This window comes from Emys orbicularis, chromosome 2 (genome assembly GCF_028017835.1).
Source record: "Emys orbicularis isolate rEmyOrb1 chromosome 2, rEmyOrb1.hap1, whole genome shotgun sequence".
Taxonomy (NCBI): domain Eukaryota; kingdom Metazoa; phylum Chordata; order Testudines; family Emydidae; genus Emys; species Emys orbicularis.
The window spans coordinates 224,420,580-224,445,268 of NC_088684.1; the positions used below are offsets into that span (position 1 = coordinate 224,420,580).

At 47.4% G+C, this 24,689-nt stretch overlaps 1 protein-coding gene across 1 annotated transcript in view; it reads left to right on the plus strand.

Annotated features, from left to right (window-relative positions):
• Positions 1 to 4,005: 4,005 nt before the first annotated feature.
• The window catches only part of TOP2B (DNA topoisomerase II beta), a 131,639-nt gene continuing 110,955 nt past the window's right edge, over positions 4,006 to 24,689 (plus strand). Inside the window, exon 1 of the mRNA XM_065399709.1 lies at positions 4,006 to 4,017. The gene's annotated coding sequence lies outside the window, so the exon portion shown is untranslated. The remainder of the gene's footprint in view (positions 4,018 to 24,689) is intronic.

A 24,689-nucleotide genomic window follows, 5' to 3' on the forward strand; every position in this document is an offset into this window, starting at 1 on the left:
TGGGTGTGGATTTTTCACACCCCTCGGTGACGTAGTTATACTGATGTAGTTTCTGTAGAGCTGGCCTTATTTCTTCAAGTTTGTCTAAGGCCTGTGACCATAATATTTAAGTTTAAACCTCCAAGTTTGCTTGGCACAATGAGAAAATATCTTATTGTACATTTTCATACTCATATCTAAAATAACCGCATTTTAAACATTATACACACACTATGTGGGCTTAGAAAAAGGTTGGTCTGTTACATCATAAATCAAAATTTTTCAAATGTGACAAATACCTGAAAATAAGACACTATAAAAAGGTGTCTTATTATGTCATCCTTTAACATAGCAACAAATCTCTGGCTAAAAATATTTATCAAGTATACCACATGTTTTGATAGGCAAGTGTACGATCCATGGATTGTGAATGATGTGTTGTGGAGGGTGCTGATCATTGTAGCAGTGGAGAAACATCTGCAGGTTTTGCATCTGTTCTTCTGGCATGGTATACTTCATCTAGTGCACTTAATGCCCCAATAACTACTATGTGGGGGAAGCCAGACAATCACGATGCTCTTGAATGAGCCCATACAGAAAAATGATAAAAACAGTGAGAGTGATTGCGTTGTGAAAAGTGTTCACCCAGTCTGACCTATCAGTCCTCATCCTCAAAGGAAACCTGCACAACCCTTTCAAAGATGAGCCTGGTGCTTAAATTCATAACTCTGGTAAATATTAAAAAACATGGACTGAATAGAGACACTGAATTTATGGTTTATTATAACAATTTGTAACCCATTAACCCCCTCTTATTGTCCTATGACTGCAGAGGTGTTAACAGGCCTCTCTACCTTGAGTGGTCCCTTTAAAATATGTGCGAACAACTTATACTAAACAATCTGTTCCATTTTGCGTTTGACTGTGATGCTCAGTAACTTTCCCAGACCTGAAGAAGAGCTCTGTGTGGCTCAAAAGCTTGTCTCTCACCAACAGAAGTTGGTCCAATAAAAGATATTACCTCACCCACCTTGTCTCTCTAACCCAGGGGTAGCCAAACTGTGGCTTGCGTGCCTGCTGGGGTTCGGGGCTGAAGCCCTGAGCCCTGGCAGGTGCCTCCCGTGGGACAGAAGCCCCAAGACTGGGCAGGCAGGCCTCGGGTCTCAAACTTCTGAAGATTATCATATGCGGCTCAGAGGTTCCGTACCAGGTTTACAATGGTGCCAGTGGCGCCAGACCTATGCTCCAAAGGGGCCCCGGTCCGGCCCACTCCATTTGCGCTGTGCCTCGAGCTGCTGGCACCTCTCCCTCATCCCCCCAACTGCTTGCTCCTCTTGGCCAGCCAGCTGGCCAAGGGCTTTTCTCCACCCCCTGTCCCCGCCTACCAGCTCCTCCACACCCTCTGCCGCCTCCCCGCACCTACTGCTCACTCCTGGCTGAGTGCTCCTCTCTGCCCCCGTCACTGGCAGAGAGAAGCCCTCAGGCGCTGCCGCTCTGGGCCGGTGACTATCTGCTTCGGGCTCCCCGGGGGCGGGGCCTGCCTCTCCCTGCCACTCTGCAGAAGCAGCAAGTTGGGGAAGTCGCCCCCTCCACCATGGGCACCAACACCAGGCAGGCAGGGCTGGATGGGGCCCTGGAGGACGGAGCCGCTCTGTGCTCCTGAGCTTTAGCTGTCCTGCTCCCTAGGACTGTGCTGGGAGGGGGGATCCCTGCTTTGTGCTGGCTCAGCAGGGCCAGTGAGTGTGCCTGGGGGGGCAGGGCATGGGGGAGTGGGTCTGGGGGGTGCTGCTGGGTAGTGAGGGGTGGGGGCACTGGGCAATGCAGGAGGTTTGTGTGTTTTGGGGTGTTAGGCAGTGGGGGGGGTCTGTGTGGGGCACAGTGTAGTAGTGGTGGTGGGGCCGTGGGGAAGGACACTGGGCAGTGGCAGGTGGGGGAGATCTGTGTGTGTTGGGGTGCTAGAGAGTGGGGGTACTGTGTGGGGTGCTGGGCAGTTGTGGTGGGGTTGAGGGCAGGTGGGTACTGGGCAGGGGTGGTGACGTGCCGGGCACTGTGCATTTGTGGTGGGGAATCTGTGGGGGGTGGCACTGGGCATAGTGGGTCCGGGGGTGCTGGGCATAGGGAGTCGGGGGGTGTTGGGCAGGGGGGCTCTGTGGCATGGCATGGGCCCACTCCTGAGGGAAAGGGGCACACTGGCAGCACAGGGTTGGGCAGGACAGCATCTGACAGTTTGTAAACAGTGCCCTCGCTCCAGGGACCAACCACCTCCCCACACCATGTTCCATTGCCCCCATAGGGGCCCACAAACATGTTTGGCACTGGGCCCACAAAAGGTTAATCCGGCCCTGCAGAGGGTCAGTAAATTTGGCCATCCCCGCTCTATCCTCCTATCAGCACACATGAGACTGCCAGTAGAGGGCAGTGGCATACGTACACGTTAACTGCCATTTTTGCTCTGATTTAAGACACGTTAAGTAATATGTATTCATTAATCTAATGTGGTTTATAAAACTAGACCTCTTGGGGATGCCTATTACCCCAATTTTAAAGACTAGGAAACTGAAGCCCTGGGCTCTGACAGCATCAGCAGGAGGACTGGAACTCAGGAGTTCTTGTTCCAGCACAGACCACGCTGCCACATTACTTCCCACCCTACAAATCACCCTGAAATGGCTTCCATTTGTGGCAGCCCCAACCCCACTCCCCAGTTACAATCAGGGCCTCCTGCTCTCAGAGGACTCAGGAAAACTCTTCCCGTGTTGGAGGGGGCGCTTTCAGTGAGCTCAGTGCTGAACATATGAAGTCCCTACCCCCGGGGCCTGAGCGCAGGTTACTCTTTTATACCGGGCCAATTCTTTCCGCCCGCCCTGGTCCCTGTTCTGAACCCCAACCGGCCAACAACCCCCGCATCATCCTTGCATCAGCACCACGGACCGTCCCCACGACGGCGGCTTCCGCACCGCGTTGGAGCGCCCCCGCTTGGAGGGATTTTTCTTCCTTGTTGCCACCCGCAGTGACGTATGCTAGGCCTACCTTGGCGCTTTGTTCTTTTTTCTGATTGGCTGGCTGTGGGCGCGGCGTGCCCGCCCCCGGCCTGTGATTGGCGGGCTGGTTGGGGGCCGGGCCGGCGGTGTTCGGCGGCGGCCGCGGCGGTTATGCCGGACGGGGGCAGCGCAGTTATTGTCTGAGAGCTGGGCCTCGGCGCGGCTGTGGTGCGGGGGGCGGGGAAGCGACGGCTCGGCGCGGGGGTTGGGCTGGAGCCGGACCTTTAATCCCGTTTTTACCGTGTTCCTCGGGGCCGCCGCGGGCACAGGAGCCGCCACGGCACCGCCGAGGGACCAACCGCCCCCGCCCGCCGCCTCGGTGTGAGCGAGACCCGCAGGCCGGGCCTGCCTGCGTCGCCGCCCAGCCTCGAGTTTGAGAGCGGCCGGCGGACGAGCGCCTTGTGCTGGCTCGGCGCGCCGGGGCGGCCCGGCCCCGCGCACGCGGAGCGGGCGGTGATTCGCGACTTTGTAATACTCGGCTGCGCTCCTCAGCATGACATAGACGCCGGGCCGGGACCGAGGGGAGTGGGAGCCCGGTGTGGGTGTGTGTGAGGGGGAGCTCGGTGCCAAGGCGGTGGGTGTGCGTGCAAGGGGGAGCTTGAGCCAGCTGTGTGTGTGTGTGTGTGTGTGTGTGCGCGCGCGCGCAAGAGGGGGGGAACCCGAGCCAGCTGTGTGTGTGTGTGTCCGGGGGGAGGGGGCGAAAGAGCCCGAGCCAGCTCTGTGTGTGTGTGTGTGTGTGTGCGCGCGTGCGTGTCCGGGGGGAGGGGGCGGAAGAGCCCGAGCCAGCTCTGTGTGTGTGTGTGTGTGCGCGCGTGCGTGTCCGGGGGGAGGGGGCGGAAGAGCCCGAGCCAGCTCTGTGTGTATTGTTTGAGGTCAGGGGTGAAGCCCAGTCTCGGCCCCGGTCCTTTTAGCTCTTCCTTATTTATATTGAGGCAACGGGGAGAAAATGGCTAAATCCGGAGGAGGTGGCGGTGGCAGCGGGGGACTGACCTGGGTGGTAAGTTATTTTCCCCACTGTTCCCTTATGAGGCTTGGCCCAGAGGGGAGATTGTAATTTTAGGGATGAAGGTCTTGTCTGCACATTGAATGAAGTATGTGGCTGTTCCTTAATGTTTCCCTGTGTGGACAAGCCCCAGCAGTGCAGATGGTGCTGCGATGGAAGCTGGGAATGTAGGGGAAAGGTTACAGTGATAGAGGGCTCGGTACTGAGTTTTGGACTGTAGGTAGATGGTGGCATTGGGTGGGTTTGGGGTGTTTATGGGGGGACTTTGTGGGAGGGAAGCTGGTGTGTTTCATCTGGAATTGAGGGCGGGTTGTTTGAATAGTAAATTGGTGCCCTGGAGGGTGTTGGGAGGCCAGGGATAGAGTATGTTCTACAGATACCCTTCTCCAGAGTGAGGGGGCATCCATCACTCTCTTTATGATCCTTAGAGTTTTGTGCTGCTAGATTTCAGTTAGAATGAAACGTTTTTGGAGCTACAAAAGGGTTATGCAGGTGAACTTCAGTCCCAAATTGATATTCTCCATTCCCATCTGTCTAAAGTGTTTTAAGTTAAGCTTCATGACAGATTCATTTTAATCAGTTTAGCTATAGTCTTAGGGGTATTCATATCTCATAACCTAGGAGTATGGGGAGAGGAGACTGTTCAGCTGGGATGTTGCATGCTTCACAATGTACCCAGGAATTAAACTTTACAACCTTCTAAAAGTTTTCCTTCCAGTTCTTGGCCTCTCTTTTAAGATGATCAAACAGAACTAAATTTGGGATTGTGGTGATATTAAGTGACTCTGGAACTGTTGAATGCTTTTGAGAAGTTTAAAAGCTTTTTGGCAGTGTGAGGAATAGGAAGGGTGGCGAGAAATGCTATCCTGGCCTGTTAACAGTAGGTGTCTCTGGTTCTGGAAAGATCCCAGGACAGAGGAGCGAAGACGTGAAGGGACCCAGTTCCCACAGATGATCAATAATTCACTTGCATTTGTCTTTCTCAGCATAGAGTTCACAGTAGGGTCACTTCCTTAATATAGCTAACAAGAAAAGGCAACATAGTTGAATGGGTAGTAAAGTAGCAGCATCTTCATTGAACAGGCACTCTGTTGTTAGTGTAGTATTCCCCTTCAATAGGGAGTTTGGATAACCTCCATCCAAGAATATTAAAGGAACTGGCACATGACATTGCAAACCTAATAGCAAGGATTTTTAATGAGTTCATAAACTTGGAGGTCGTACCCTATGATTAGACAATTGTAAATATAGTGCCTATATTTAAGAAAGGGGGGAGGGAGGGAGAGAAGGGAAGTGATCTGTGAAGCTACAGACCTGTTAGTTTGTCCTCGGTTGTTTGCAAGGCCTCAGAACAAATCTTGGAAGAGAGTAATTGAAGACAGGTAAATGGTAATTCAGATAAAATACAGCATGGTTTTACAAAAGATAAATTGTGCCACACCAACCTACTTTCTTTCTTTGAGAGAATAACCAATTTTCTAGACACAGGAAATGTAATAGATCTAGCCCAGGGGTAGGCAACCTATGGCACGTGTGCTGAAGGCGGCACACGAGCTGATTTTCAGTGGCACTCACACTGCCCGGGTCCTGCCCACCAGTCCGGGGGGGGGAGGGGGCTCTGCATTTTAATTTAATTTTAAATGAAGCTTTTAAACATTTTAAAAACCTTATTTACTTTACATACAACAATAGTTTAGTTATATATTTTATAGACTTATAGAAAGAGACCTTCTAAAAACTTTAAAATGTATGACTGGCACGCGAAACCTTAAATTAGAGTGAATAAATGAAGACTTGGCACATCGCTTCTGAAAGGTTGCTGACCCCTGATCTAGCCTATCTGGATTTCAGTAAAGCATTTGATACAGTTCTACCTGGGAGATTATTAGTTAAATTGGAGAAGATGGGTATTAATACAAGAATTGAAAGGTGGGTAAGGAACTGGTTAAAGGAGAGTCTACAGGGGTTATACTGAAAGGTGAACTGTCAGGCTGGAGGTAGGTTACTAGTGGAGTTTCTCAGGGATCCGTATTTGGACCAATGTTACTTAGCATTTTCATTAATGATCTTGGCACAAAAAGTGGGAATGTGCTAATAAAATTCATGAATGACATAAAGTTGGGAGGTATTGTCAATACGGAGGAGGATTGGAATATCGTACATGAAGATGTGGATGTTCATGAAGACTGGAGTAATGGAAATGGGATGAAATTTAATATTGCAAGTGCGAGTTCATGCTCTTATGGACTAACAACAAGAGTTTTTGCTATAAACTGGGCATTTACCAGTTGGAAATGACAGAGGAGGAGGACCTGGGTGTATTGGTCAATCACAAGATGACTATGAGCTGCCAGTACGATGCGGCAATGAAAAAGGCTAATTCAATCTTAAGATACGTTAGGTGAGAGAGGGAAGTGTTACTACCATGGTACAGGGCACTGATGAGACCTCATCTGGAATACTGTGTGCAGTTCTGATTTCACATGTTTAAGAAAGATGATTTCAAACTGGAATTTTGAATAGCAGAGAAGGGCAACTAGGATGAGCAGAGGACTGAAGAACCTTCCTTATGAGAGAAGACTTAAGCAGCTTGCCTTGTTCAGCCGAACAAAACGAAGGTTGAGGGGAGATATTACTCGCTATAAATATATCAAAGGGATAAATACCCGGGAAGGAGAGGAGTTGGCACAAGAACAAATGGATATAAACAGGTTATCAACAAGTTTAGGCTTGAAATTAGACAAAGGTTTCTAACCATCAGAGTGAAGTTCTTCAACAGTCTTCCTAGAGAAACAGTGGGGGCAAAACACCTAACTTATTTCAAGACTGAGCTGGACAAATTGATGGAGGAGAAGATGTGATGAGATTGCCTACAATGGTATATGGTCCATCCGCGTCTGCATTTACCAAATTTCTCCAATGGCTAGTGATGGGACACTAGAACTAGGGAGTGTTCTGAGTTACTACAGAGAATTGTTTGAGGTGTCTGGCTGGTGAGTCTTGCCGACATGTCAGGGTCTAACTGGTAGTCAGATTTGGGATTGGTGGGAATTTTCCCCCAGATCAGATTGGCAGAGACCCTGAGGGTTTTTCACCTTCCTCTGCAGTGTAGGGCACAGGTCACTTGATGATTTTTAACTAGAGTAATTCTTGAAGTCTTTAAATCAAGATTTGAGGACTTCAGTAGCTGAGCCAGAGATTATGGGCCTATTGCAGGAGTGAGTTTGTGGGGTTCTGTGTCCTGTGATGTGCAGGAGAACAGACTAGATAATCTTGATGGTCCCTTCTGACCTTAATCTATGAGACTCTTGTTACAGTGCTCCTCCCCTCACACCTTCAGCCACAGTTGGGTATCCCACTTCCCACCTTCCAGTTTTCATAAGAGGAGAAAAATAGTTGTGGTATGGAGGTGAATAGATCTTGCATGCATGTTCTGGTGGTTGAGTATATCTAACAAAGCTTATTTTTTCTCTCCATTTTATGTTAGAGAAATAATTTATGTGAGAAGGCAATTACAGTAACTCCTCACTTAGTCGTCCCGGTTAACGTCATTTTGTTGTTACGTTGCTGATCAATTAGGGAACATGCTTGTTTAAAGTTGTGCAATGCTCCACTCTTATGTTTGGCTGCCTGCTTTCTCAACAGCTGGCAGCCTCCCTACGCCGCCCCCCTCCCCACAGTGCCTCCCGCCTTCCAGCAGACCCCGCGGATCAGCGCCTTCCTCTCCTCCCCCTGCCTCCTGCCCGCGGCAGTCAGCTGGCTTGTGGTGTTTAGGAGGCAGGAGGGATGAGGGGAGGAGCGAGGACTCGGCGCGCAGGCTTCCCCTGCCTCCTGAACACCGCAAACCAGCTGATTGCCCTGGGCAGGAGGTGGGGCGTTGGGGTGGGAAGGGGAGCCTGCGTGCCAAGTCCTCCCTCCTGCCTCCTAAACGCCGCAAGCCAGCTGATTGCCTCGGGGAGGGGGGAGGAGCGAGGACTCAGCATGCCTCCCCCCTCCTTCTCCTGCCTGCGGCAATCAGCTGGCTTGCAGCATTCAGAAGGGAGGGGGAGGAGCGAGGACGCAGCGTGCAAAGTAAAGGGGGAAGAGATTGGGGGGGGGGGAAGAGGTGGGTCAAGGGTGGGAGCTTGGGATAAGGGGTGGAGTGGATGGGCCGAGGGTTGAGCCCCCTGCCCCCGGCAAAGTCAGTGCCTGTGCTTGCAAGAGGAGCAGCCGGACAATCCATCCTCTTCCACTCTCTGACTCCACCACCTCAACCAAGCTTCATACTCAGCAGTGATGATTGTAGTATTAAATTGTTTCTTTAAAATTGTTTAAAACTTATACCTGTATTAAATTGCTTGTTTAAAATTGTTTAAAATGTATATAATGCCTTTCGTCTGGCAAAAAAAAATAATTCCCTGGAACCTAACCTAAGAATTAATTACATTAATTCTTATGGGGAAATTGAATTTGCTTAACACGGTTTCACTTAAAGTCGCATTTTTCAGGAACATAACTACAACGTTAAGTGAGGAGTTACTGTACTAGGTTACATTTTTTATACTGAAAACTACTGTAGCAGAAGTTTCTTGCTATGCCGGTTTAAAAAAAAAATACAAAATCATGCCTTAGGTTTGGGAGACACTTATTAGATCATTACTTTTTCTAGTACTTTGTCCAATCTAGTTCTTAAATATCAGGTTTTTAGTAGTTTAGAGAGAGACCTGGAGACTGGCGTAGGTGGTGGTACACTGTGTGGGGATGAGAGTCCAAGAAACAAACATCTAGCTCATGTAGACGTTGAACTTTACAATTAATTTTGCAATGGAACAGTTTCTTTTTTAAATTTTTACTTAAAAAACAACAACTTCTTTTTAAATCTAAAGAGGAGAAGGCACTACTGCCTTTGGGACCCTTTGTTTTTTCTCCTGTTTTAAAGACTACATTTAAAAATGTATGAATCTTTGTTCCTCTTGTTATGTCAGGATAGGGATATAAGAGTTATGAAGTTTTAACTGAGTTCAGTGAACAATTTAGGGCTGTAGTCCTCCCTGTTTTGTGCTTTGAAACATTGAAAATAGAGAGCTCATCTCTGAAAACTACACCTTTCTAGTGGCAATTGTAGTGGGTAGGTACCTGAAAAAGGCATATAAGGAGACAATTCATTTTAATCAGCAGGTTAGGTATAGTCTCGTCCCCATTTCCTCACACACAGTTTATGTAGTTGTCTTTCTCTGAGTAAAGGGTTTGTATTTTAGTACCTAATCTTCCCTATCTACTTGAAACTCACACTGCTTTATCCTCTTCAGATCACTCTACAACTTACGGTCTTATTTGTTTGCCCTTCCAACTTGGGTGTGTTCTGTAAATTTGGTCAGCTGATGTTACTAAGACAAATGGCAGATATGACCAAGCAAAGCAGGGTGCAGCGTAACTTGTTTAGTTGGTCCAAAAAAATCCTCAAAACAAACTCTGGATACCGTGTAATCCAAAAGATAGCTCTTGTTGTGTAAACAGACCCCGAGTACTCAACTCTAAAGACTACAAGGTAACAGTAACAAATGACATCCTGCTTTACAGTTGTCAGGTGCTTCAGATCACCCTGAAAATGCTCTGCAGACCTACAGGACCAAGATACCACCGTTTAGCTCTAGGGCACTGGTTCAACCAATAACTGAGAAGTTACCATTTGATGTCAGTAGTAACTGAGGGCTTGTCTTCACTACTGGGGTTAGTTGACCTAAGTTATGCTACTTTAGCTACGTGAATAATGTAGCTGGAGTCGACATACCCCGGTGTCTTCATTGCGCTGAGTTGACAGGAGACGCTCTCCGGTCGACTTCCCTTACTCTTCTCGGAGAGCTGGAGTACCGGGGTTGACTGGAGAGCGCTCTGCCATCGATGTAGCGCGTCTTCATTAGGTCCTCTAAATCTATCCCTGCTACATCAATTGCAGCAGCATCGATCTCCCCCTAGTGAAAACCAGCCCTGAGAAGTTATCATTTTATGGTGATTTGGTAGTTTGAAATTAGTTTGGTCTTAGGCCTTGCATTGGATTAAATTGTTTTGTTGACACTTATTTCAGTTTGGCTTTTTTCTGTTTAGTTAAATCTTGTCCTAGTTGATCTAACATAAACAGGAATAAGCCTGGTTTAAACCAAAATGTATGTCCCCAAGTTTAGCACCAGTTTAATAAATCTGCTTAAATTTACACCTTAAGTTAGATTTGCATGTCTTCACTCTAAGTTTATAGTGGAGAGCTGCCTACATGAAGCCACCACCAGAGTTGGTATTCATTCCACTCTTATTGGTAATGTCCAGCCAAAAAGCCAGTGATTGAAAGAAAATGAATACTGAACAACCTTCTCGCTCCTAGAAATTAGAGAGGCCCATTGCATTTAATTGTGAAGGAACTGGTAATGTATCTTGTACTTGTTCTCTGCAGAAATAGGACTTGTCAATCAAGTATGTTTCAGACATACTAAAGCTACAAAATATAATAATACACAACAGGATTAAAAGAGAGCTTTTGATTGTTGTCTTGTTGGCAGTGGGTATTAGATAATCTACAGCTGTAGTTGCCATAGATATTTTGTGATAGTGAATGGAATTGGGGAGGAGTTCTCCACAATTGCAAATAGAAAAGCAGGAGGTCCATGAGTCTGTGAAAGTGCGTTCCACACAGAGCGTGAGAACATCCTGTGATAAGACATGTAGTAATGGCCACTGCCAAAAGCAGGATACCAAAGTGGACTTTTCTCCCCTGGACATCTAAGATCTAGTAAAACAAATGCCTAAGTTCCATGGGAGGTCGTGGAGTGCCCATCATTGGAAGCTTTTAAAAACTAGTTGGACAAACACCCATCAGGGATGATCTAGGTCAGGGGTAGGCAACCTATGGCATGTGTGCCAGAGGCGGCACGCGAGCTGATTTTCAGTGGCACTCACACTGCCCGGGTCCTGGCCACCAGTCGGGGGGGCTCTGCATTTCAATTTAATTTTAAATGAAGCTTCTTAAACGTTTTAAAAACCTTATTTACATACAACAATAGTTTAGTTATATATTATGGACTTCTAGAAAGAGACCTTCTAAAAACGTTAAAATGTATTTCTGGCACGCAAAACCTTAAATTAGAGTGAATAAATGAAGACTCGGCACACCACTTCTGAAAGGTTGCCGACCCCTGATCTAGGTTTACTTGGTTCTGCCACAGTGGACTTGATGACTTCTTGAGGTCCCTTCCAGCTCTACATTTCTATGGTTCTGTGATAAGTCTTGTCACTTTTGACTAGAATCTGATCATCTCATGTATTAAGCTACCCTTTTTGGCGCTGTGACAATATTAACATTTTCCAAGACAATTTCTTGGCTTTACTTCGATATGTTTGAATAACCAGGATTAGTTGATAAATATACATTTTTATTAACTGGCAGGGAAACAAGCAAATCTTTCTTTTTTTTTTTTTAGGGTGGGATTCATGACCCGGGATGATGATTATATGATTTACAAACTAATAGTAGGAGGGTGGCAATCATGAAACTTCCCTCAAAAATCAAACAATGTTTTTGTTCTACTTGTTGCTTGGCATTACTTCAATTAGGAGTCCTTATGGATAAAATTAGTCTGAAGCATGTCACTTGTGTAACACTGAATTTCCTGTTGTATTGTTTGACTTCTACATTCTTAAAAAATGTCAGTGGCTAATTCTGTGTCTGATTTCCAAATCAAACGTAATCTAAAACTAAGGATGGTCACTTCTGGATTACTGCAGAATTTCCCAAAAAAAGAACAGGAGTACTTGTGGCACCTTAGAGACTAACAAATTTATTAGAGCATAAGCTTTCGTGGGCTACAGCCCACTTCTTCAGATCCGAAGAAGTGGGCTGTAGCCCACGAAAGCTTATGCTCTAATAAATTTGTTAGTCTCTAAGGTGCCACAAGTACTCCTGTTCTTTTTGCGGATATAGACTAACACGGCTGCTACTCTGAAACCTGCAGAATTTCCCATGTTTTTGAAATCTGAGGCCCACCCTCTCATTGCAGGAAATAGAAACCAGTCACGTTCACCTTCAACCTTGCTTTGTGTTATGCCTACCCAAAATGATATGTCACTCAGATTGCGTAGATGTTCATAATTCTACTGGTCCTTTCTTACATGCCTCGGGACAGTGAAATAGTTAAGTAACATTTGAAATAACAGCATCTGAGTTAGTACCCATCAAAATAAATGGGTCAGGTCATTTCTGTTGGAGCTGTTGTTAAAGGCTGTCTGCATCATTTAACCTTGAAAATATTACCTGAGAGTTTCTTCACAACCATAATAGCTTCTTATAGTACTTAAAGCTGAGACTCTGGAAAATAACTGAGGTCTCTTCCTATCTCCCTCGTTCCTTCTCATCCCCCCCCAAAGAGGCATGTTCCACATCTTGGGAAATGCTAGTGTAAAATGAAATACTTGCCTAGTATCAGCACTGTTTCTAGTTAAGTGAATCATATTAATGAATATTAAAATGTTCTGACTCTATATCTGAGGATTTCTTGAAGTATAGGCAGATGAGCATGACAAATTATAGCATAGTTTATGCCTAATCAAATGTGTGTTGCATCAGCAGTGTGTGGCTAGGTGAAAAGATAGCAAATATTGTTTTAATAAAACTGAATTTTAAGCCATATGTTTCTCTCAGCAGTTTTAAAGGACAGGCTTGAAGTTGATTTATTTCTTGTGTGAAAGTTAGCATGTGTATAATGAGTGGGGATCAGTTCTATTGAATCAAACATTAGAGCACGAACTGTCTTTAGTTAGACTTGACAATCTCCATTAGAGGGAGCTTGTCTTCCTCTCATTTAATCAGTCCATTTAAAAGTAAATGGAATAAACAGACTGAATCAGACCCTTTTCAGTTGATTACATTGAAAATGAAGGGATAACTTTCAGTTTTGAGTGTTTAAATAAGTCTGCTGTCCTGCTATAGCAGGAGAAAGACAAGTAGCACTTTGAAACAATGTCCAGTAATCTCCACAGAGACCCCCTCCATAATTCACTGAAACTTGCTTTGAGAAATCTGTATTAACTGGTCTGTCTTGACCTTTTTTGTTCCATTTTGTATATAGCTAGGGCCCTACCAAATTCACGGTCATGAAAAACGCTTCACAGACCGTGAAATCTAGTCTTTTGTATACTTTTACACTATACTATACAATTTTCATGGGGAGACCAGCGTTTTTCAAATTGGGGGTCCTGACCCAAAAGGGAGTTGCAGTGGGGTCACATGGTTATTTTAGTCGGGGGTCATGGTATTGCCACTCTTACTTCTGTGCTGACTTCAGAGCTGGGCAGCCGGAGAGCGGCGGCTGTTGGCTGGGCACCCAGCTCTGAAGGGAACACCCCACCAGCAGCAGTGAAGAAGTGAGAGTGGCAATAGTATACCATGCCCTCTTACTTCTGTGCTGCTGCCTTCAGAGCTGGGTGGTTAGACAGTGGTGGTTGCTGACTGAGGGCCCAGGTCTGCAGGCAGCAGCACAGAAGTAAGGGTGGCAATATCATACTATGCCATCCTTACTTCTGCGCTGCTGCGGGTGGTAGTTCTGCCTTCAGAGCTCAGCTCTGAAGGCCAGCAGCCGCCACTCTCCAATGACTCAGCTCTGAAGGCAGCGCCGGCGCGAGCAGCAGTGCAGAAGTAAGGGTAGAAGTACCACAAATCCCCCCAATTCCTTTTTGGGTCAGGACCACTACAATTACAACACCGTGAATTTTTAGATTTAAATAGCTGAAACCATGAAATTTATGATTTTAAAATCCTATGACTGAAATTGACCAAAATGGATCGTGAATTTGGTAGGGCCCTATATATGGTTAATTGTAGAACGTACATGACACTTGCCTGCCTTATATCAGAGGGGTAGCTGTGTTAGTCTGTATCCACAAAAACAACGAGGAGTCCGGTGGCACCTTAAAGACTAACAGATTTATTTGGGCATAAGCTTTCATGGGTAAAAAACCCCATTGCCTGCCTTAATTATTCATTCAGCGTTGGCCTTGTTTATTTGCTTTGTAAACTCACTGGGCAGGGACTGTCTTTCACATTTGTATAATGCCTGAAATAAGAGGGTTCTGATCTGATTGATTGGGACTTTTGGGTGCTGCTGTAATATATACAATGGATAAGAAGCCTTTAAATCAACGTTGGCAAAATTCTGATTATTGAAAGCAAGTAGGAACACTTTCTAAGTATGTATGTCCAGTACCATTAACTTCTGAATAATTTAAGGTTATGCTTTTTTAAAAAGCTTAGCCCGTATGACACCAAAAAACCCCTTTAATATGTGAACCAGGCCTATGTAATGCTGTTGCTTCTTTTCTTACTATCAGGTTTGTAGGCAGACCTCCACTAACACTTCTTGTGTTCAACAGCAGAGCAAGTGGAGGAGCAGCTACGGTGACCCCTGCTGAATCCTCCAGATTCCTCCTATCATGGGCCTGTGAGGATGGGGACTGAAGATCAGCATCTTCATGTTCCTTCCACTCCCCATCTGCATTAGGCCTGTTTTCACCTTACTTCTTGACCAGCTGAGGCCAAGCCTAGAACAGCGGTTCTCAACCTTTCCAGACAACTGTACCCCTGTTAGGAGTCTGACTTGTCTTGCGTACCCCAAAGTTTCACCTCACCTAAAAACTACTTGCTTACAAAATCAGACATAAAAATACAAAAATGTCACAGCCTATTACTGAAAAATTGCTTACTTTCTCATTTTGTCTGCATGAAATTTTTGTTTGTACTGACTTTGCTAGTGTTTTTTATGTAGCCTGTTGTAAAACTAGGCAAATATCCAGATGAGTTGATGTACCCCTTGGAATATCTCGGTGAACCCCCAGGGGTACACGTACCCCTGATTGAGAACCCCGGGCCTAGAACACTCTTGTTCTAAGCCATTTTGTTCCCCTTCAAGCCCCTCCTTAAAATTCTTCTTTGCAGTGTCTACAGAAAAAGACAATGGTTAAGTGGCTGTTGTGCTGTGACCACTGCTCTTCTGGTGACCAGTATGATTTCATTGTTTCCTTATGTTCCCTTTTCTGTTTGTACCATGATGGATTGATTTTAATAATTGATTTTAATCTTGTTTTGCATTTCTTTTTTAGTTATTTCCCTAGACAGAGTTTGACTTTCATTAGTTGGTAACCATTAAAACATGTTGACTGGCAACTAAATACAGTCTTTATGCTAAACTCTGTACTTTTTGCTAACCAGGAGGATACACTGTCTGTATATTTAAGCAATTATATGGCTTAACATACACTTACTGAGATTCTTAATTTTTACATTTTCTATCACATTAGAAAATGGCAAATGATACATTTCTTATATCCTCAGTGATGTAATACTCATGATTAGTGTCAAGTTGCATTTGGATGGAAATGGGAATTCAATTAAATGCACAAAAACAGCATCCTAGAATTTTCTAGTTAAAGAACACTATCTTTAATGTATGAAGTAAGAAAAAAGTATGTTTACCAAAACATGTATTGCATTTAAAACTGATTTATTAAACCAAAGTAGTACTTCCAGTTAGTGAACTAAACTCATTGTTTCTGTTCACCGTCTTCCTCAAGATTTTAGAAGTTAATAGGTCTCATCTTCTCACCTCACTGTCCCTAATTTAATAACATTGGGTATTCTTGGCTTTCTAGGGAGCAAGGTCTCTTTAATTTAAAAAATAGTCTCTGCATACTGCAATTGAATTGTCCATCTGCTTTTGTTCATATAGGCACTAGCGCTAGTAGTTGCTCAGATATTAGCTGATATTTTCAGTCAATAAGTAGCCATAAGAATGGAGGAGCTTACACCTTGGGAGAAAGCTCACCAGCACCCATTCCCATTAAACAAAGTTGGATGGGAGGGTGGCTGTTAGATTTCCAAATTTGTTTGAGTAGGCACGTGAAGAACAGAGAGGTAGGTGTGATGAGGGAAGACTTCTGGGCTTTGCAGGGAAGAAAAGATGACCCCAGATATGTGGGAGAGGGGAACTAGGTGGCAAAGTTTAGCAGTCAGCGTGTGGCTGTCCTCATCCAGAACATCGAATTATAACCTTTAACATGTTGCAAAACTTTCAGTGTCAGAATAAAATGTAGGTTTCTTCTCTTGCTAGCTGAGAGGTTTCACTAATGGATAAGAGAGCAGAAGGTAATTAGAGCATGAAAGTATTGCACATTTTTATGCTGAACAGTTTAAAAAGTAGAATTCAGAAACTTTGTTGGAAGTTAAATAAAACAAATTGCATTGCACTCTGTTTAAATTTCTCTTGAAAAGTAGATTTTTGTAAGAGTAATCATTGATGTTAATAGTAATTTATTTTTGGGAAATAAATTCTTATACTTGCCTGCTGAAACATGATGCTCCATCTTGAATCAACAGGCAGGGTTAAAGTTCGGGTGGGACTCCCTTTTTAAAGCATCGGTACACATAATGAGCCATGTCCAGAAGACTTTCCCATTAACTTCTGTGGGAATGATGGTAGAGGGTTGGAGGATGTAGAGAACAGACATGAATTTCAGATACCCATGGTTAAGGGTTCTTCCTGATATGAAAGGCTTTGATTTTCTCTCATCCTTCTATTTCTCTAGGTTGCTATGAATAAATATCTATCTGAAACTCCTGTGATCCTCTTCATGGAGTTCTCTGCAGGATTGGGGTCACAGTTTTTAATCAAATTTATTGGATTTGTGAAAAATTCATTCTATAAAATCTCAACAAAATATCATTTGCAGTGCAACAAGATTCAAATAGTTAAAAATAAATCAGTGTGCTATTTTAATCTGTAATATGAAGACAAACTTTTAATAGTTCTAAAATATTTTGTTGATTAAAAAAAATGGTTGTGTTAGCATAGTCACTTAAGATGAAAGTGTTAAGGCATATAATGTCCTGGGCATGGTTTTGCTCTCTTAAAGGAAGAGGTATGAGACTATGATTGCTTTTAAATTTCTAACTGTTCCATGTGAAAAAACATGAAAATGGGACTCGTCTCATTAATTTGTAGTTGTTATCTGGTCCATAGTATTAAGTGAAATATACTGCTGCTGTTTGTTTGCCCCCTAGAATCTTAATCTATTGTAATGGCTGTAATTAATCATATACTGCATTCTTTTATAGGGCTATATCATATATGCCTTACAGTACTGTTCTGCAAAAAAACTGTTAAAATACACTATAATATAAATGCATGTTCAGCAATTGTACTCTACTATAAAGTCACTAGTCAGCAAGCATAAAACTATACCAATCCTAAAGTACCAGCAGCAGTTTCATAGTTAGGATTGTAAGGCTGTTCCTATTCTAAGCCTGAGTTTTGGATTTTTGTAAAATTTGCAGGAGAAAAGCCTGAAATTTTGCATGAACCCTCTTATGCCATTCTCTTATTCTTTTTTATTAGGGGAGTAAAGGATGGAATCTATTTGGATAATTTGAAAATTACTTATGGGGAGAATCTCCTTCCCAACATCCCCCTTTGATGCTGCTATGACAGCATAAAGAAACCATAAGAGTTCTGATTCTGGTTGGAGGAGATCTTCCCTTTGAGGCACAGCTCAGCACAAAATATACTTCATGAATTCATTTCATGCCATTTCACACCAGATGAGAATCTGGCACAGTGTGTTTTACTTACACTCAAACATGCATTTTTTTTTTCTCGTAAGCCTGAAGTTTTCAAAATTTTCACCTCCATTTGAAAACTGATGCATGAGCCTAGTTTTATATTTTTAGGAGCCTGCAACTGATATTTTTTCCACGTACAAGCATGGCAAACTGCACATACTACCATGCAGAATTTATAAAACTTCTTATGGTAGCCTGTGGACATAATATCCATGCCAGTGTTTAGAAAGGTAAAAATATCTGTAAGCTTAGCTGTGAGAGGGAGGAATATCTGGTTCAGGCATGACCTTTGAGTTCTGAGGTCTTGGAATTTGTTGCAGAATTCACTTTTCCTGCAGATTTGTGCTGTAGAATCTAAGCTTTAATTTTTTTTAAAAGAAGTGTAACCTGTACAGTTAAAAGAAAACTTGAAAACCTGAACTGAGTGTGAACTGATGCATTGTCTTCCTGAGCATGCACATAGCCTGAAACAATAGCTGTTAGAGGTGTGAACTTCCCTATTCATTTCCATGAGTTTGGGTCAATTTCATTGGCAGTATGAATAAACTATTTCATTGCTGATTACTTTTTGAAAAAGTCCAAATAATATATTTTATTAAGATCATGTTAAAAAAAAAATAGTTAACAGAGTTTGAGCATAGAAGTTTCTGGTTATCAGGGAATAACATACAGATTATCGAGGGTGCAAAGTCTGGGTTAAGGTCAGGTGGCATGAGGAATACATAATCTGCAATATCCCCGATTGGGGTAAAAGGTTGATGGGTCAAAGTACAGACATTGAGGTATGAGGGTATGAAGTTCATAGAGTGGTTGTGTTCCGGTGTGGAGTATAATGAGTGGATATGATGATGAGGATGGACTGACCCTCATTTGGTGAGATTTAATGTTTAGGGAGTTTATGGTTCCAGTTCATATGATCCAACGGAGAAGGTCACTTGGTCCCTTTCTCGTAGTGGGAGAACGATGTCACTCTGGCTCACGCCTCCTGGTACTGTCGGTGGCCGGTGATGTGCTCGATGTAGATGTCCCTGGACCATCGGATGGCGTCTGAGACCATGAGGCGCCGCATGAGACGTGCGTAGCGTCGACCGATCCCGCAGGTCTGCAGCACAGGCTCGTTGCAGGGGTCCCAGGCGCCCAGGGCTCCGACAATCAGGGCATCCATCTGCACCTCATAGCCCTTCGCTCTCAGGGTGTCAGGCAGGGGGGCATACTTTTCCAGCTTACGAGCTCGGGCTTCGCGAAATGCCGGAGTCCTGTTCTCAAAGGAGACCGTGACGTCGACGAGGATGATCTTTTTCTGGGCCTCGTCGGTGACGACGACGTCAGGTCGTAGCTGGCTGTCGGTACCGGGGATGGTGCAGTTCACAGCGATCTCCCACAGGTGTGGCGCGATGGCTTTCACCAGGCGGTTCTGGATGGCGTTGTGGCGCAGCTGCCAGGCTCTGGAGTGGGGTTTGCAGCTGCACAGGACATGGGGCAGGGTCTCGTTGGAGTAGCCACACTTCCTGCAACGCTTGTCTCGGTTCCCGTGGCGGACGGCTCCGTTGAGCGGGACGCAGTTGAGCCGGGCACGGTGGATGAACCGCCAGTCGGCGAAACGGGTGAAGCCTCCCCCGGCGAGGAAGTGGTTGCTGGCGTCCCACTTGCTGGTCAACTCAAAGGCTTTACCCTGGTCCGGTTTACGCTTCAGGGTTTCCACGTCCAGCGAGCGGATGGCGGCCTTCAGAGTCCTCTCCAGCAAGCCCCTGGCCGTCGGGGTGACGATGGTGTTGTCGTCGGACCTGATCTGCGGCACCCGGACTCCCAGCTCCTGGCGCTCCTCGCACCACTCCCAGCGGCATCCGATGCGCTTCCCCAGGTGGCGCGTGGCGTTGCGAGTGCGGGACCACAGTGAAGCGATGTCGCGCCCGTCCCGTCCGAATTCCCCATCCAGGGAGCCGCTCAGAAAGGTGGCGATGTCTTGGTTGGAGGGGGCTCTGCCGATCCGCTTCTCTGTCGCATCACGCAGGGCGTTCGCCGCAATGTTCCTCACTGTGGCGTCGGGACATGTCAGCAGGCGGAAGGCGTGGGTGATCACCGCGACGTCGCACAGGTCACCCATGCGGGGGACGTTGGCGCCGCCGTGCCTGTGGGCGATGTAGACCAACTCGCTGCTGGCTCTCTGGGGAAGGAACAGCCACTTCTTCACCAGCTTCCGGATGATCTAGTCTGCCTTGTTGAGGGGCACCTTCGCCACGGCGGATCCCCTTAGGGTGAACGAGATGCGTGGGATCAGGAAGGTGTTCAGGGCGTTTATCTTCTGCCACGGTGCCAGCAGGGAGGCATCAATCTTGGCGGCGTTCTGCAAGATCTCCTGGATGGTGTCCTCGGGTGTCTGCCGGACACGGAACCCAGTTGGCGTGCCCAGGTGCTGGTATGCCTGCCCCTCTGCCAGGGGGATGACGGGCTCACCCTGGATCTGGAACCCCGTTGTCTGCACCAAGTCCCTTTTGCTGCCGTCAATGTGCAGAGTTGCGCACTTCTTCGCATTGAAGCGGAGCCCCATCCAGTCAGTAGCTCGGCTGGTGGCATCTAGCATACCTTGGAGGCTCTCTGGGTCGTCCGCGGTCAGGACCAGATCGTCCGCGTAGGCCAGAATGCTGAGTTTCTTGTCGTGCAGGTCGAAGCCGGTCGGGCCGCTGGAGATGGCTCGGATGAGCGGTTCCATGGCCAGGTTGAAGATGATGGGGCTAAGGGGGCATCCTTGTTTCACGCCGCGGCGGATGGGGATGGCGTCCGTCTCTCCATCCGTGGCACGGCTGGTGGTGGTGCAGTCCTTGTAGAGGTCCCGGAGGATCTGGATGAAGGTTTCTGGCATCCCGAACTTTCCCAGGGTGGCAAAGATGTGATGGTGGGGTATGGACCCAAAGGCGTTGGTCAGGTCAAGCCATGCTACTGCGCACTGCCTCTTGGACCTCCTGGCCTCCTGGATGGCTGTCTGAAGGAGGAAGTTGTGCTCGTAGCATCCCTCGCAGGACATGAAGCCCTTCTGCACTGAGCTGACTGCGCCCCCGCACACTGACCAGTCTGTGATCCTTGCCGCGAGGCAGCTGGCATACAGTTTGTAGATGGTGGAGCAGAGGGAGATGGGCCTCCAGTTGCCGGGGTCATCTCGTTCACTTTTTTTGTGGATGAGCACGGTCATGGACGTTTTCCAGGAGCGGGGAACGCGATGGAACTGCTTGCATTTGTTGAAGATGGCAGCGAGCACCAAGCAGCCGGGGTCTCGCTTCTTCAGCAGGGGGTAGCGGATGCCATCTTTTCCAGGGGCGGTGTTTTTGGTCCTCGACAGCCTCGCCTGCACCTCCTGCGGGGAAAAATCTCGCTCCAAGTCCTCCGTGAGGTCGATCCGGGGTAGCGGGGAAAGGCACTCTGGGCGTCGCAAGTTGGTCTGGGCCTCGTGATCAAACACATCCTTGAAGTAGGAGTAGAGCCTCTCAGGCTGGATGGCACAGTAGGAGGAGGTCCCGTTGAGGATCTCCCTCATGGCTTTCGTCCGGTTCATCCTGTATAGTTTCTGAATACGGGATGCAGCCTCCGGTTCGTAGCGGCGGCCGACGTCGCCTCTCCTGCCTTCTCTGGCGGTGTTGTTACGGCTCGGCGCAGGGAATCTGCGAGTGGCCTGTGCGGCTTCCCGGGGTTCCCTCCTTCTGGCCGTAATTTCGGCAGACAGTTCTGCAGTCAGTCTGTCCATCAGGGTGTCGAAGTTCTCAAAGTCCTCAGCCTTTGCCAGCTCCTCCATCCAGGCAGATTGCCACGGCGTGGCGACCCTCGCTCGTGGCCGTCGCTCCTCCTGCTGCATTGTCTCTGCAGGTTCAGGTGCTGCGGGGACGGTCTGCGGCCTTGTCCCTCGGACTGTGGAGTGGTGTTCAGGTGGGTCTTGAGGCGGGGGTCCTGGTGTGGTGGGGAGGGCAGCTCTCGGTGTCTCCGAGGCAGCACTGGATCTTCCGGGAGGCAGTGGGGTTCTGGAAGCACTGGTGCTGGGCTTTGTCGGGGCGCGGTCGTGTTTGGAAGCGCTGGGGATGGTTCTGGTTCTTCTGCGGGCGGCATCCGGCTGGTGGGTCCTCGGTGGGGCATGGGGTTTTTGGCGGTCAGAGGCTCTTTGGGTAGCCTTGGAGGAGGTGTTGGGTCTCCCGGGGGCGGGGTCTGGCTGTGGGATCTCGGGGCTACGGGAGGCTCCTCCATTGGCTGGATCTCGCCGTGCAGCCTGGGGGACGATGCTAGTTGCTCCTACGGCAGGGCGGCATGAGGTTACCTGTGGGGGAGCGCTGCAGCGTCTCGTGTCCGTGTTGTGCCGGATGGTTTTTATGAGGTCGCTGAGGCGTCTGGTGAGGTTGTTGACCTGGGAGGTGGCGGTGGTCCCCCTCACAGCAGGGTCCAGCATGGGGATTCTGGAGACGGGACTGGTGCTTTTGGTGGCATCGTCAGTCCTCAAGGCGAGGGTTACGCTTCCCTCAGTTGGCGGTTTTTCCCCCCTTATCTGCTGTGACGCTGGGGTGCTGAAGCCAGATCATCTGTGGGGGTCAGGGTTGGAACCCGGAGGATGTCAGTGGGATTCACCTTTGCGGTCGTGGGGGGTCCCCTGCACGTGGCTTGATGAAACTTACATTTCTTTTGGGTCTCGAAGGGGAGATCGCAGAGGCTACACCGGAAAGCAATCCGTTTGTTGTAGGTCTTACGAACGTGTTTGCTGAGGGCCGCGAGGGTCTGGACTCCATGGACGGGGAGGCAGAAGGGGCAGAGGAGGAGACCTGTAGGGAGCGGGTACTGGAGGTAGATGCGGTCTTCTTCCCCTGCCTCACCCTCCGTGGGGCGGATCTCTGTTGTGCCTGCAGACTTGCCAGGTGATTCCTCTGGGTCTGGTAGAGAAGCTTGGGGAGGTGAAGTCGCTCTTGGGGGGGCGCTGGACTCACTGGCCACGTTGTCTCTTTGCCCGTAAGGACAGCGTGCGGCATCGAGATTTTGGGCTCTGAAGTGCATTCCCCTTCGAGCGGCCTGCCTCAGGACAGCCGGGTAGAAAGTAGTTTCAGGGTCTAGGGTTGAGGAGGTGGTTCCTTCTGGAGCATCCCTCTCTGGAGCAGCGGGGCAGCGATCAGCATTGTGGTCCTGGGTCATCTGGGGGGCTCCTCTGGTGGCATCCTTCCCGGCGGGGCGGCGATCAGCATCCTGGTCCTGGGTCGTCGGGGGGGCTCCTCCGGTGGCGTCCTTCCCGGCGGGACGGTGCTCAGCATCCTGGTCCTGGGAAGCGGGCAGGGTTCTCCGGGGGTCCTCCTCCAGAAGAGCTGTTGAGATATTCTTGCTCTTGGATGTGAGGTCCCGAAGAGCTGTCCTTCTGGAGCCAGGTCTCCCTGCAGCGGTATCCACGGGGGGTTTCTTGCAGGTGGTCCAGGTCTTCCGTGAGGCACCAAGGGTGGTCGTCAGGATAGGCTTCTGCTGAGCTTTCTGGGAAGCAGGAACAGCAGCAGCCGATGACAGTGTAGCTGAAAAAGAGTTTTCTTCCAAAATAGGTGGAGTGGAGTATATCTTCAAAGCAGCATCAATTTTTTCAAAAATGGCTGCAGGAGATTCCATCCTCTGGACGGGTGTTTGTAGTTGTTCATCAGAAAAAATTAAACTGATAAGAACAGATTTAAAAAATTTATTAAGAGACTAAAAGAAGTGTAACCTGTACAGTTAGAAGAAAACTTGAAAACCTGAACTGAGTGTGAACTGATGCATTGTCTTCCTGAGCATGCACATAGCCTGAAACAATAGCTGTTAGAGGTGTGAACTTCCCTATTCATTTCCATGAGTTTGGGTCAATTTCATTGGCAGTATGAATAAACTGTTTCATTGCTGATTACTTTTTGAAAAAGTCCGAATAATATATTTTATACTACAATCCCCAACAACTTCTTACCACTCCCTGGCTGCCAAAGGCCCCAGCTGTCAGTTTCCAGCTGTGGGATATTTTTGTATTGTATTGATGAGATGCCATCATTCCTCCCAGAAAATTGTGGGAGTTTGTGCCCACACATGTTTCTCCCTGCATGTGCTGAGAAATCCAGGAGAGAGGTCCATGCAGCAGGACAAGGGTGAACTGGAGCCATGCCTGTACAGGACTGCTGGTCACTGACTCCTGGGCCGCAGAGTTAAAAAACTGGACCAGAGAGGTCACGGCTGTAGGGACAGCTGCATTGTGGGCTCGTTGCTGGAGGACTGCTTATATCTGTATAGGTACTTTTGCATCCACACCAGCATTTTGGTGATAGAGGGCTTAATTTGCTTGCGGGACTGGTAAAATGTTGCCAGTGAAAGCTGAGGGCATTGTTGCTAGGACTCAAAATTGTGTAGATGCCTGTGCTACCAGAAGGAAAGTTTTGTGCCGCTAAAACTCTATATAATGTAGACCAGGCCTGGATGAGGCTAAAGGTCTGAGAATTGTTCAGGGCTAAGGTCCTCCTCTGGAAGCAGACTTGGACTCTGCTGGGACCAGCACCATCCTCTGGAACCACAGCAAAGGATCAATGATGGTAACATTGGCATGTAATGCAACAAAGGCATTGTTGGTGAATGCTACTGCTGAGCCTATGCTGCTTCCATGTCTGCTTCGGCTGTTACTGTCAGCACCTTAGTGCACTGGGTGTTCTTGGCCTTAAAGGTATCTGTTGACCCTTGCTCTGCCACTAGTGCCATGCTGGCAGTGGAGTTAAAACTGAATTTCCAGGTGGCCCTAGTCCTCCCTGGCTTCAAGTATGTGGGCAAGAGGAAAAGGAGCTCTGTAGTCCACTTGGTGCCAAAGGAATCTTGATCTCCAAAGAAACATTTGTACAGACATATATCAAAGGAGCTGCTCAGAAATCATGATTCTGTCTTCCCCAGAACAAGGGGTGTATCCTTGCCGTGCTGCCAATTTTCTGGACTTTTGTCTCTGTCTGCTTTGGTACTGCATATCCATTTATTGGATCTGTTCAGTCTTTCTTCTAATGTTCCCTCTGTTGATGCTGCTGTT